At 34.5% G+C, this 16,560-nt stretch overlaps 1 protein-coding gene across 7 annotated transcripts in view; it reads right to left on the bottom strand.

Moving 5' to 3' along the window:
* LOC137650081 (venom allergen 5.01-like) overlaps positions 1-16,560 on the bottom strand; it is a 613,638-nt gene that overhangs the window by 433,172 nt on the left and 163,906 nt on the right. The gene's annotated exons all lie outside the window — the stretch shown is intronic.

Raw genomic sequence — 16,560 nt, 5'->3', positions numbered from 1 at the left:
CAGTAGTGCTCTGGCAGTCATTGGAAGAGGTTGTCTCTCAGGTGGCGCAGGAGGTTGGTGTCCCTCAACTATCGTGTTACACATCTTTTGGGTAGCTAAATATTAGTATTACATTTTCCAATGGACATTTTATTGCCTTGCATATGATTTAGTTATATTTTCAGATTCTCCAATGGCTTCAAGCGCATCAAAACATCGAGGATGCCTCAACAAGACCAATTCTTTCTGCTACGTGTGTGGGGACCTCACAACAGTTGCACAGCGTCGAACCATCACTTCCCTCCTCAGAACCGCCTACTTTCACTATTTTGACTGTAAAATTGGTGATCAGGACAAGTCTTGGGCTCCACACATCTGTTGTAAACCCTGCTACAATGGACTAACTGCATGGTTTAATGGCAAGAAAGTGGCTTTCAACTTTGCAGTCGCGATGGTTTGGAGAGAGCCACGAAGCCACGCAGATGATTGTTATTTTTGTTTAACTAATATAACTGGTTTCAATGCATCTTCTAGGAAAAAGATCAAATATCCCAACCCTTCATCTGCTATGAGACCCGTTCCCCATTCAGATGATCTTCCTGTACCCACACCTCCAGTAAATAAGGATCTTCTTTCCTCATCAGATGAAGAAATGCCTTCAAAGGAGGATTCTGCCAAGTCAATATCTTTGGAAGATATTGAGTCTACATATTCAGGAACAAGTGGCAACGAGCCACACTGGATCACGCAAGAAGACCTGAATGATCTTGCTCGTGATTTGTATCTGTCAAAACAACAGTCAGAGCTCTTGGCTTCTCGGCTTAAACAGTGGAACCAAGTCCAGGAAGATGTAAAGATCACCAGTTTCAGGAATCGGAACAATGACCTTGCTTCCTTTTTCGACATGAAAAACAAGTTGTGTTACTGCACAATTATACCTGGCTTCTTCACGTCCCTTGGTTTGCCACATACTCCTTCAGACTGGCGTCTTTTCATAGACTCTTTCAAGCAAAGTCTCAAGGCTGTGCTTCTGCACAACGGGAATAAATATCCCAGCATTCCCATTGCACACTCTGTCCATCTAAAGGAGTCCTATGACAATATGGAGCTTCTTTTAGAAGCTATTAAGTACAGCGTGTACCAATGGAGTCTGTGTGGGGACCTCAAGGTCATTGGTCTTATGGGTATGCAAGCGGGCTTCATAAAGTACTGTTGTTTTCTCTGTCTCTGGGATAGTCAAGCTGTATCCCAGCATTACAAGCAGAAAGACTGGAGGTCTAAAAGCACTTTTGTTCCTGGCGAACACAGCGTCAAGGGGAATCCTCTGGTGGGCATGAATAAGGTGCTTCTTCCTCCTCTTCACATCAAGCTTGGTTTGATGAAGAATTTCATGAGGGCGTTGGACAAAAATTGTACTGCCTTTCAACACTTGTCTACTGTGTTCCCAGGTGTTAGTGCTGATAAGCTCAAAGAGGGCATCTTTGTCGGACCTCAGATCCTAGAAGTGCTGAAGGATACTGATTTTGAGGAGCTTCTTAACTTAAAGGAACTGAGAGCATGGGAAGCATTCAAGTCAGTCTGTAGTGGCTTCCTTGGTAACGCACGCGTACCAGATTACCAAGCCTGTATTGAAAAGCTGCTAAAGTCTTACAAGGATATGGGGTGCCGAATGTCACTCAAGATTCATTTTCTCCATTCCCACCTCAACTTCTTCCCGCCAAACCTTGGAGCAGTGAGTGATGAGCATGGAGAAAGATTCCCCCTAGACATTACGAACATGGAGAGCAACTATCAAGGCAAATGGAACCCCAGCATGATGGGAGACTTCTGCTGGATGCTCTTTGCGTGACATCCCGAAGGCAAAATACACCAGATCTTCTAAGAAAACACACTTTTGACTGTCTGGGGTACTATGAATTGTGTAATTGTGTCATCCAAGTATATTGATTCAATCAGTGTTCTTTATCTAAAAACTGTTTTATCTGTTATAAGATGCTGCAACTCTTGAAATGTGCACATATATTCTCTGTTTATACTAAAATGAGACTATTTAAAAGCTAGAAAACTAGAGGTGATAGAGCAAAACTATTTATAAATTTGAATTCAACATACCCAAATCAGCAAAAAACACCTATCCCCATTCTTGCCTCAGATCAAAATTTTTTTTTTTTTTTTTTTTTTTTTTTGTAAACCAGTGTTATTTTGACATGTGGAACCAGTTTAATTACCAGAATATATTACTGGAAGTTCAAATTTACAGCAAATGTTTTTATGTTGAACAGGTGAGATAAGTCTCTCCTCTTAGTTTATATTTGAAAGATTTGTACTGCACGCATTTCATACACACGGTCGTACACTGTAACGGTTTTGGTTTTTTATCTTATCACCTGCTCTTTTGCACTGTTACAGACCAACTTGTGTTATCATACTAGGTCATGCTTTAACACGTTTGTATTTTTGTGAGGTTTTTGCTTGCACATCGGAGTGTCCGCTGGTCACCAATGTGCGGAAGCACAAGCTAGGTGATAACTGAGAGGCGAGGTAATTGCAACTAAACTTTATTAAAAAATCATCGAGTTTATATACAGCGACTTGCGAGCAAGAGCGTCACAAAAGTTCAAACATAAAAAAGCATGAACTACCATGATAACACAAGTTGGTCTATTAATAGTGGAGGAAAGGCAAGTGATAAGATAAAACATCAAAACCATTACAGTGTACGAGCCTGTAATAGGTGCGGTGCAGATCAATTTTAGATTTGTTACTGATCTTAAAGTATTTTATATTAATCATTCATTACTTTTGTAATTTATGCATTTCCTTATTCTCTTTCCTCGCTGGTTATATTTTGCTGTTGGTACCGTTGTGCTTATACCATCCTGCTTTTCCAACTTGGGTTGTATCTTAGCTAATAATAATAATAATAATAATAATAATAATAATAATAATAATAATAATAATAATAATAATAATAATAATAATAATAATAATAATAATGAGGTTTCTGATACCCCACAATTATGACAACAACAAGAATTTCATTCAACTAATAAGTTTACAAGATGTGTATCCAGAAGCATGGCACCCATCACACGTGAATCCTTCTTATTACGAACCTTCCAAGCAGGAAACATACACTGCACCATTCTTTACTATCTCTATCATTTCCTTCCTCCATGCTCTCTACATGATGAAACCACCTTAAAGCCCTATTCAGTCCCTTGATTTGTATATTGTTATTACATACAATCAACCAAAGGATATATATATATATATATATATATATATATATATATATATATATATATATATATATATATATATATATATATATATATATATATATATATATATATATCAGTACATTCGCGGTATTTACATGAATCTATGTGAAAGTGAAACCAATGGTTATTATAAAAAGAAACTTGTTTATTAGCAATAGTTGTAAAGCAAACAATCATCATTCTTATTCATTATTTTTTTCCCATCCATGAAAAAGCCAGGTCTTCGACACACAGGTACAATGGGAATGTCTTGGTGCCTGCGTTAATTTTTTTGCCTTGTCTTCGCTCCATTGAATATTCTTAAAACAACAAGGAGAGACTGTCTCAGTGCATGAGGATGACGTCAGAATCCAAATCCTTGACAAAAGAACGTGAGGTGGCTCGCCATGCATACTAATCGGTCCTTTATGGGCCTCTAACTCCGCCTCCCTCTCTCTCCACATGGCCAACCTTTCTCTCACTCTCTCTTCATTGTTATGAGTTTCCAAGCACGCATCATCGGAATTCCGCACTCACATTACGAGTAGGAAACCTTTCTCTTGGATGTTATTTATCATAATTCGCTCAGCGGTCTCACAGCAGCGATAATTATCCTCGGGCGGCATCTGACTTGGCACTCCGCAAAGATAATCTGCTACCTGTTCAGAAATATGTGATTACTTCCTATTCACTGTTAGATCTCTAAAGTTTATAACGGAAAAATGAGACTAAAAACTAAATGAATACTTCAAGAGAACACACGAGATGAATAAAATCAAAATTATTCTCACTCCATTTCACTGCACAATCCACTGGTCTTAGTCACTACATGCAGATTCCATGTCAAAGAAGAGAGATAATATCACGTCTGTTGTAACAAAAAAATGATAGATGATTCGCCTTAGTCTTCTCAAAAGAGACGGCGGCGGCAGCACTGTGGATGGTTTTCTGGAGAGAATGTAACCCGTCGAGTCATTCCAAACTTTTCTCCTTGTACCAAAGTAAATCTAATTCCAATTGAAAACTGAAATGATCATACATTGAATTACGGATATTCCTTGTAACTCCTTAAATAATTCTATCGGTAACCTGCTTATAACATTATGGATATAAAATATCGGGTGTAAACGAATTGCAAATATCAGGAGGTCTTATGGAAATGATAGTGTCTCCCAATGAATAAGCATTATAAAAAACAAGGCTTTCCTAGCGATTTAGCCAAAATGCATTTTTATTTCAGCAGAGCACTGTGTAGTCTCCCTTTCATTTTCCCTTGGACTCTTGCAAATCATGCATGATCAAAAGCGATGACGAAGGAGCCCTTTGAAATAACTGCATAATGGAGCCGATACTCATTAAAAAAAAAAAAAAAAAAAAAAAAAAAAATATGCAACTCATCACTTGGCTTTTTCGGTTTTGTCTCACCAAATTTCACGCGAATTCAACCAGGCTGTGAAAAAATGCAGATAGAGGACCAAGATCTGCTATCGTGTATTGAATGTGCTAAAATTTATATTAATGTGATGAATGACTTGATGTATTATTTCGTAACTTTATTTTTCAAGATGTGAATGTTTTGTGTGGCCAGTGTTTTCATGAGGCAATCTTACGAGTGATGGTTGCAAGAATTGCAAGAACCATCAGAGAAATCATTCTATTATATATATATATATATATATATATATATATATATATATATATATATATATATATATATATATATATATATGCATATATATATATATATATATATATATATATATATATATATATATATATATATATATATATATATATATATATATATATACATATATCTATACATATATGAATATATATCACAAGCACACATGATTTCAATCAATATAAATATCACCCACGAATGGCATTTGATACCGAATTCTATCTTGGGAATATACATCCACTTGGAATACATTTTATGGTAACAGCTTCTGGCCGGGTGGAGATTCGAACCCCCACCTGTTCGGCTGGAAACCATGCCTGCAGGGACCATACCGACTGAGCTATCAAGAGAGATAAAAGTTTATGACAAGTCCTCGTACATATTCCTGTCGAATTCAGGAATCTGTTCATACACTTGAAATAAACCCATCTCCTCCATGATAGCTCAATCGTAAGTTTGCAACACGTGGTTATTATAAATGAATATATATCACAAGCACACGTGATTTCAATCAATGTAAATATCACCCACGAATGGCATTTAATACCGAATTCTATATTGGGAATTTACATCCACTTGGAATTCATTTTATGGTAACAGCTTCTGGCCGGGTGGAGATTCGAACCCCCACCTGTTCGGCTGGAAACCATGCCTGCAGGGACCATACCGACTGAGCTATCAAGAGAGATAAAAGTTTATGACAAGTCCTCGTACATATTCCTGTCGAATTCAGGAATCTGTTCATACACTTGAAATAAACCCATCTCCTCCATGATAGCTCAATCGTAAGTTTGCAACACGTAGTTATTATAAATGAATATATATCACAAGCACACTTGATTTTAATCAATGTAAATATCACCCACGAATGGCATTTAATACCGAATTCAATCTTGGGAATATATATCCACTTGGAATTCATTTTATGGTAACAGCCTCTGGCCGGGTGGAGATTTGAACCCCCACCTGTTCGGCTGGAAACCATGCCTGCAGGGACCATACCGACTGAGCTATCAAGAGAGATAAAAGTTAATGACAAGTCCTCGTACATATTCCTGTCGAATTCAGGAATCTGTTCATACACTTGAAATAAACCCATCTCCTCCATGATAGCTGAATCGTAAGTTTGCAACACGTGGTTATTATAAATGAATATATATCACAAGCACACGTGATTTCAATCAATGTAAATATCACCCATGAATGGCATTTAATACCGAATTCTATCTTGGGAATATACATCCACTTTGAATTCATTTTATGGTAACAGCTTCTGACCGGGTGGAGATTCGAACACCTACCTGTTCGGCTGGAAACCATGCCTGCAGGGACCATACCGACTGAGCTATCAAGAGAGATAAAAGTTCATGACAAGTCCTCGTTCATATTCCTGTCGAATTCGGGAATCTGTTCATACACTTGAAATAAACCCATCTCCTCCATGATAGCTGAATCGTAAGTTTGCAACACGTGGTTATTATAAATGAATATATATTACAAGCACACTTGATTTTAATCAATGTAAATATCACCCACGAATGGCATTTAATACCAAATTCTATCTTGGGAATATACATCCACTTGGAATTCATTTTATGGTAACAGCTTCTGGCCGGGTGGAGATTCGAACCCCCACCTGTTCGGCTGGAAACCATGCCTGCAAGGACCATACCGACTGAGCTATCAAGAGAGATAAAAGTTTATGACAAGTCCTCGTACATATTCCTGTCGAATTCAGGAATCTGTTACCATAAAATGAATTCCAAGTGGATGTATATTCCCAAGATAGAATTCGGTATTAAATGCCATTCGTGGGTGATATTTACATCTATCTATATATATATATATATATATATATATATATATATATATATATATATATATATATATATATATATATATATATATATATATATATATATATATATATATATATATCTATATTATATATATACATATATATATATATATATATATATATATATATATATATATATATATATATATATATATATATATATATATATATATATATGTATACATATAATATAGATATATATATATATATATATATATATATATATATATATATATATATATATATATATATATATACAGTATATATGTATGTATATATATATATATATATATATATATATATATATATATATATATATATATATATATATATATATATACATATATATATGTATATATATATATATATATATATATATATATATATATATATATATATATATATATATATATATATATATATATTTATATATATATTATAAACATACACACATAGAGTATATATGTATTTATATTTGTGTGTATGTACATTATGTATATATATATATATATATATATATATATATATATATATATATATATATATATATATATATATATATATATATATATATATATATATATATATGTATATGTATATATATATATATATATATATATATATATATATATATATATATATGTATTTATATATGTATATATATATTTATATATAAATATATATATATATATATATATATATATATATATATATATATATATATATATATATATATATATATATATATATATATATATGCGCTTGTTCATTGTAATGGATAACGTTTGATGTTAATGTCAAAGTCACAGGAATGAAATAGAAAATGAAATTACACTTAGTAGCTTCACTGTTAACAAATTTCCTGGTTGTTTTTGCTGTAGATTATTATTATTATTATTATTATTATTATTATTATTATTATTATTATTATTATTATTATTATTATTATTATTATTATTATTATTATTATTCTTGGAAAAGCAGTATGTTATAAGCCCATAACTCCAACAGCGGAAAAAACTCAGTGAAGAAATGAAATAAGGAAATAGATAAAATTGTTTACTTGAGTGTACTCTCAAGCAAGATAATTTTAACCAAAAGCATTGGAAGAGATGCTATGGCACTACCCAAGATTAGTGAAAAATGGTTTGATTTTGGAGTATACTTCTCCTAGAAGTGCTTCTTTTAACAGCTGAAGAGTCTCTTCTACCCTTACCAAGAGGAAAGTAGCCACTGAAAAATCCCAGTGTTGTAATTTAGTGTTGTTAGGTGTATGAGGAAAGAGAAAAATGTTTAAACATTAGGATACACAAAACACACATATATGTATACACATAAAAACACACACACACATATATCTATCTATCTATCTATCTATCTATATATATAGTCTTATTTTTTTTTTCCAAGAACAGTAGGTAGGCGGAACTAGCTGAGAGAGAGCCATCTCTCTGGCGCATGATATGTGTACAAGAGAGGAATAGTTAGTAACTCTGGTGTCGCTAAGCCAGTCCCCAAGCATCCAGATCTCTGACTTAGAACAATCTAGAATAACTAAGTCACTATATATGTGCCCCTAGGAATGCATAGGGGAGAAGAGACACAGCCTTTCCTGTGAATGAGCCAAAGTTCATCCTCCTCTCTCAAGTGCCTTTTGTGTGTCCTCTCTAAAGTGATTAAATTTGTGCCCAAATTATATAGTGTGCAGTGTGTTAAAACATTACTACAACTTCGCACAAAATTTTAAATTTATTGTGTTGAGGTGAGTGCTGGTATTGTGTAAATCATTGTAACTGGCCCAGTGAGATTTATGTAAAAAACGTTAAGTATATTCATTTTGGCTTAACTTTGATTACTTCATGCGAGATAGAAACTTGTAAATCTATTAGTTATTTTATGCAATTTCTATAAGTTTAATCATTAGAATGTTATATGTTAACTATTTTCAAGATTAATTATTAGTGTAAGATTTAATTTCCAGTGAAACAAGGGATTATATAATTTTCATGAGTATTAATTTCTTTTGTTGTAGTCTAATTTTGTTCATTCTTTATATTTTGAATGATTTATTTTTTTATGTAAATTCTTTCAGTGTTGTAATTTTTATAGAATATATTTATTTTTATAAAGTGTATTATTTTAATCGCCAGTGTTCATTTCAGAACTCTCTCATATCCCTATTAAAGAATCAAAGTAAGAGATTGTTTGACCAGTTTTTAATAATAATTACCGTCTTGTTTTGAGTGTATTTAGGACACCTTTGGATAATCAGTGTCTTTATATATTGCCGTCTGGGAGTTGTATAATCTTCTCAGAGTTTGGGTGTGACCTCAAATATAACAGATTAATGTAGAAACAAACATGTGGGTTTGGAACTTGAGAGGTTGTGTAGCTTGCCAGCTGTAATATATATATATATATATATATATATATATATATATATATATATATATATATATATATATATATATATATATATATATATATATATATATATATATATGTGTGTAAATATATATATATATATATATATATATATATATATATATATATATATATATATATATATATATATGTATATTATACTATGTCCCGCGGTCTGGGAACCAAAATATAATATTACATATATTACGATTAGCAAGCTACACAACCCTCTCGAGTTCAAAACTCACCAGTTTGTTTTTACATTAAAGATATTACGCTTGAAAATATTAATACCCAAACTCTGAGATAATTATATAACTCCCAGACAGCGATATAAAAACACTGAATATCCAAAGGTTTCTTAAGTACACTACAAAAATGGGTAATTATTATTACAATCTTTTCAAACAACTTCCTACTTCGATTCATTAACAGGATTCTAGCGAGCATGAAATATATACTGGTGATTGACATAATACACTGTTTACAAAAATAAATATATTATATATAACTTGCAACACTTTGGAAGAATTTACATATAAAGAATAAGTCACTCGAAATATTAAGCCTGAACAAAACTTGATGAAAACAAACATTTTACGCTCTGAAAATTATATAATCACTTGACTTGAAATATTAAATATGTACACAACTCTCCCTGGGCCAGTTACAAAGATTTACATAATACCAACTCTCACCACAAAACAATAAATTTAAAATCACCTGGATAATTTGCATCAACATTTTATCACATGCTACACACTGGGGCACAAAATCACTTAGCAGAGGACACACTATAGGTACTAGAGAGGGAGGGATTAACTTTGGCTCTTTTACAGGACGGTTGTTTCTCTTCTGCTGCTATGCAGTCCTGGGGGGGGGGGGTGCATACATATGAATTTAGTAACTTCTTGAATATTCTAATAGATTATTCTCGAGGTTTGGGGGCCGGCCTCTAGCGCCGCCAGAGTTATCAACTAAGTAACCATTCAGGGGGCGAACCTTGGTTTTAGGCAACTCTCTCTCTCTCAGCTGCTCGGCCCACCCACCGTTTTTGGAAATAAAAAAAGGATAAAATCTAAAACTAGGGTTTTTGAGAACTTTCCAAAACACCTGCTAAATATAGGAATTGCGTACTTTCTCACAAATATGACGTAATACCTCATAAAGATATAAAAAAGATTTACATAAGCCCTTGTTCATATCTCGTACGGAACATGTTGTAGTCTTAAATAGATTACGTAAGACTCCGTGACAAAATACATGAAATAAAAAGTTGATTTTTAAAAATATTGTAAATTTTCATATACTGACTTGAATGAAAAATACAAGTAAATTAACGACGAAAGTCTTACGTAAATTACATAACAAACTTATACATACATGAGAGGAACTCACCTTACGGGTTATTTACCTCTTCAATGCACAATAGAAAACATAAATAAGATACCTGATTAACTTATTTACCCTACACTAGACCAGCGTTATAAGATAACTCCTCCCCAAAAAGATTATTTATTCCGGGCCTGAATCCATAGATTCAGCCTGAGATGAAAAATCTGCAACCACGTTTTTTTAGCCTAATATATGCTTTGCATTAATACACTACAATTGCAAACATAATTACCACTTAGTTAACCATTGATTATTACTTTTCATGTTATTAACAAAAGTTAAGGGATTATGATCCGAATACAATGTAATCTCATTCTGTGGTAGATTTATGTAAATTCCAACCTTCCTGTGACTAACGCTAGCAGTTCCTTTTCAAGTGTCGAGTAGGCTTTTTGCTGCTTCTTCAGCTTCGACGACATAAAACATACAGGGTAAAGAATTCCTTCCTCGTCTTCTTGCAATAAGCAACTCCAATCCCGTTATCTGACGCATCCACTTGGATAAGGAGTTTTTCTCAGTGAAATCCGGTGCTTGAAGTATCTGTTTTGAAGTTAATATGGTCTTCCTTATATTTTTCCTTTTTCCTTGTATCTCGATAACGTAGGTCCAGTCACTGCTCTTCTCCAAAATCAGGATTGGTTCTTGGAACTCATTGGCGAGAGGGAATCTCCTTATTGGTGCGTAGACCAACACCTGTCCTCCTACCGTAAACAGTCTTTTCGTACTCTTCATACCAAGCCTTTTCTTCATCCGTCTTTGAGTCACTTGCATACCTTCTAAGGAAAATTTCCTTAACTTGCCGATTCTTTCCCTCAAACCCTTGACATTTTCTATAACCGTTTGCTCTTGATCCTTCCCTTTTTCTGTCAACATTTTATTCGGTCCTCGTATTTCTCGTCCAAATACTATTTCATTCGGGCTACGTCCAATGCTTTCTTGATAAGCATTACGCACCTCAAATAACATCAACGGTAGTCCAGTGTCCCATTCATTCCCTGTTTCATTGCAGAACTTCGTTAACATACTTTTCAAAGTTTGATGAAACCTTTCTGATGCACCTTGGGTCTCCAGATGATAAGCAGTTTATAGTTGTTGTTTCACATCCAACAGTTTCCTTACATCCTTAAACAGTTTTGACGGGAAATTCGTTCCTTGGTCACTTTGAACGATTTTCGGAATACTAAATTTAGTAAAAAAGTCTAGTAACTTCTCGGTGATTATTTTGGCACTGATGTTCCTGACGGGTATGGTTTCTGGGTATCTCGTCATTGGACACATCAAGGTTAACATATATTCGTGACCCTTTTTCGTCCTTGGTGAACGTCCCACAATGTCGATCATTACCTTGCTGAAGGGTTTTCCTCGCACTTCTATCGGGTGTAAGGGAGCTTTCTTGATATACTTGTTTGGCTTTCCAGCCATCTGACAAACGTGACATGCACGGCAAAACTGGCTCACGTCCTTATGCATGCCAGACCAGAAAAAGTGTTTCATAATCTTCTCCGTTGTCTTCCTTATCCTCATATGTCTCATCTCGTGTGCTACGGCAATCACCTATCTTTTCAACTGTGCGGGAATAAATCTTCGGCATTCCCAGGGATATCGGCGTGTCTCTGCTTCCTCATAAGCAACCCATCCTTGAGACAATAACAGGTTAGAGACTGCTGTGCCTCCGTCTCTCCCACCACATGGTACAATATCTCCGTTAGTGTTGCATCCTTCCGTTGCAATTCTATCAGCCGTTTCCTACTCACTTGTCCTACTTCTAGCGCTGAGTTTACTATTTCTTCCATGTTTATTTCTTCTTTGTCCTCTTGTCCACTCATATGTTGTTCTTCTTTGTTCTGGCTTACTTGGGAGTTCCCCTTTTGCGTGCCATCAAGAGAATCCTCTTCTTCGGAAAACAAGTCCTCCTGGTTCATCGCTCCTTCGATTTCTTTTTCTTATTCAGCAGCTACTTTCTTCGTCATACTTCTAGTCGTCCCACTAGGAAACAGATACTGGTAGTCCTTCTCGAGTTCAATTGTAGGACTATACTTCAATGGTTTCTCCATTACAATGGGAAAAGGCACAAACGGCGCTCCACCAACCTCATTACCCAACAGGATATCTACCCCTTCGACAGCCAATGAATCCTTTACAGCAAAATCAAAATTACCTGTCACCAACTCGCTTGACAGTTTCGAATGGCAAGTAGGGGTAACCTCTTCCCCTCCTATTCCCTTCAAAATAACCGAGTCTCCTGTAAGAGACTGTTCCACCAATGGGTGTACTCCTTGTATCACCACACTATGCTTGCAACTTGTGTTGCGCAATATCTTGACCCGGGTTCGCTCACTCGCATCTATTACTGCTAACATACCTTCATAAATATACGGTTTAAAGGTATCCATGCTGTTTGGGTTTTCCTGTTTGTCGTGTAAACGTTGGCTGGTTTATTTTCCTCTTTGACCTTTCCTTATCGTTTCTTCATATTCGCATTCTGTGAAGTCGAATTACCCTTAATCACTTGGGCGACTGCATTCGGTTGGTTCAACCAACATTCCTTACTGATATGGCCTCTCTTGCCACACTTAAAACAGACAATATTAACCTGCACGTGTTTCATGATACTTGGAGGATGATTCGACGATTGTTGCTGTGGTACTATCACATTCTGCCTAGGAACAGTACCAATGCTACTTCCGCTGTAACTGTTGAATTTCTTTATGTAGATATTAATGAACTGGTTTCCATGGTTCGGCAAATAGTTGACACTTGGCCGGAATGACTGTTGAAACTTCTTATCTGAGTAGGGTTTACGACTGATAATATTATAATCTTCACTCAGCGAAGCGGCTTTATTAAGTTTCTTCACCTCTCTCTCAAGTACGCTCGAATATGTTCAGGAATTCCTCGTAGATACTGTTCTAGTACCATCAATCTTCTAATTCAGCCATCTCCCTCACATTAGTAGCCTCTGTCCATCTCTCAAAACATCATCATACCTTATATGTGTAATCCAGGAAAGTAATTTACTCATCCTTCCTCAAACTTCAGATCCTTTCATTATAATATTCTGGGATCATCTGATACACTTGCAGCACGCTCCTCTTCACTTCTTGATACTCCTTCCTCTGGCCCTGAGATAAGGACAGGTAGGCACAGCGGCCTTTCCCAATCAATACCCTCTGCAACAACACTGACCATTTATCTTCTGACCATTCTATCATCGATGCTACCATTTCAAAATGATTGAAGAACTCATCTGGAGCCTCTTCTGTGAACCTTGGAGTTAACCTCTGGGCATCCGACTCATTAAACACGGAATCGTGCATAGCAGGGGTCGCCTCTGTGTGCATCGCCGACTTTGCAAGGGCATTCAACAGCTCTCTGGTAACGGCTTATTTTATCTTTGACTACACATACATAGAATAGTCCGGCCAATTCTTTCCTCATACACTTGACAACACTGAAATTTTCAAACAATTTTTTTTCTCTCAAGAGGTTAACTACGGCAAATGTTCAGTGGCTACTTCCCTCTTGGTAAAGGTAGAAGAAACTCTTTAGCTATGGTAAGCAGCTCTTCTGGGAGAAGGACACTCCAACATAAAACCATTGTTCGCTAGTCTTGGGTAGTGCCATTGCCTCTGTACCATGCACTTCCATTGTCTTGGGTTAGAGTTCTCTTGCTTGAGGGTACACTTGGGCAACACTATTCTATCTTGTTTCTATTCCTCTTGTTATTTTCAAGTTTTTATAGTTTATATATGAAATATTTATTTTAATGCTGTTATTGTCCTTAAACTTCTTGTAGTTTTTCCTTATTTCCTTTCCTCACAGGCTATTCTCCCTGTTGGAGCCCTTAGGCTTATAGCATCCTACTTTTCCAACTATGATTGTAGCTTGGCAAGTTATAATAATAATATAATAATAATAATAATAATAATAATAATAATAATTACACTCTAATGCTTAAACTCTTGAAGAACTTACATAAAGTAACTGATAAACTTACTAACTTCACATATGTACATAACTCTCCCTGGGCCAGTTACAAAGATTTATGTATGTGTCTGTATATGTATACCAGTATGTGTACACGTATGTATATGTCTATGTATATATTATGCATGTTTGTGTATGAATGCCTGTCTGTGTATACCTATGTATATGTCTTTTTTATATATTTATATATAGATGTGTCTTACATATACATATAGTTTTGCTTATATATTTACATAGATAAGGCTACCGTTATTCATATAAATAAACTGTACTGAAGTCAAAAACAAGAATTTACCTGTCACCAGAAAATGACCCTTTTTGGCAGGTGTCTAATGAGGTTGGATCTCCACCCAGTAAACACCTGACCTCAGCCCAGGTAGCTGGTAAGGGAGTGTCATTGTTCTCTAAGCCTCTATATGTATGTTCGTACGTTTACTTTCCCTATAAAATGTAAAGAAACCTCTCTCAATAAATCAGTCCTCTGAAGAAGTATCACGAAACTAGTCAGGACTTAATCGTATATTTCGTATTTTCATTTTCCCCGTGGTTCTGCATCTGAGCATCACGTTTCCCGGTGATTTTTACGCATATATATATATATATATATATATATATATATATATATATTTATATATATACAGTATATATATATATATATATATATATATATGTATTATATATATATATATATATATATATATATTATATATATATATATATGTGTGTGTGTGTGTGTGTGCGTATGTGTGTGTGTGGTTTGTGTACATATATGTGTTTTATAGGCGCAAATTTATTTTTGATATTATTTATAGTTTGACGAGTAGCCTACTGACACAAGCGTTTTCCGCTAAGAGGTGTAAGGCTATTGTTAAATTATATATGCAAATTCAATAACAGCCATTGAATCACCAATTTCTACTATAATTTCATAGATTCCTAGACTTACTTTGACGTGATCCATTTATCAATTATAATGCGAAAGATCATCATTAAAAAAGAGCGAGTTTTGCCAGCCTTATTTGGCTAGGTTTTCTATTATCATTATGAATAATGAAAAAATATGCTAGTATTACAACTTTCTATCACAAAATATCTATTGTACAGTACGTGCTTAAATATTTAGCGAATTATTTTATGGACTTAAAATAATAATTTATTTTTCTCACACCTACCCATGACCGGTCCGTTTCTACAAATAATTTATTGGATCTCAGACACCACCCACAAGCACAGTTTTCATTACGTCATATACTGTATATCACAATAAATAGAGTTGAATTAAAGACCTCTCGTTATTATGCATTTTTGGGGAAATATCTCCGTCTTTGATTTGTTCAAATTTGTGTAAAATCTACATTATTCTATATGAAAGTGCGTAAATGTTGATTAACAATAGTAATAACAAACTGGATATCTGTCTCGTGAAATTTCGAGAATTTGACGCTTGCTGAGATGTTACACTTCCTGATTACAGTATGATTAAAAAAATCTCCATTGACATCCACAGAATGAGATCTAAATCATCCGAGGAACTCCCAACTTCTTGCAATTTCTCTTATTTGTTAAGTCGTTTCAGATTAATCTTTGACATACGCTGTATAAAAAAAAGTCACTTCCTGTTATGCAGTTTCTCTGAAAATTTAAGGGAATTGTGTAGTATGAACATTAAGGTAAGATATTCAGGCAACCGGAGTGTTGCATTCCTGTGAAGTTTCCGGATGATCCAATATAAAAGTAATATTGATGAAGTAAAATAATTGTCAAGCACAAACAATAATCTCTAACAGTAATGGTGAATTTCGAAAATGATAATGAATCGACAACATCTGTGATCTCTTAAGGTGTCTGGTATACAAAATATATCAAAGATATATTTCACATTTATTGTTTACTTAACAGTATGTTATTTCTCTTTTATTTACATAAACTCCCGGATACCTTTTAAAATATTTTGTTTCTTGTTAAGCATG

The sequence above is a fragment of the Palaemon carinicauda genome, chromosome 11 (assembly GCF_036898095.1).
Source record: "Palaemon carinicauda isolate YSFRI2023 chromosome 11, ASM3689809v2, whole genome shotgun sequence".
Classification (NCBI taxonomy): Eukaryota; Metazoa; Arthropoda; class Malacostraca; order Decapoda; family Palaemonidae; genus Palaemon; species Palaemon carinicauda.
The sequence above is the reverse complement of the archived record's forward strand: the minus strand, read 5'-3'. Positions and strand labels throughout refer to the sequence as shown.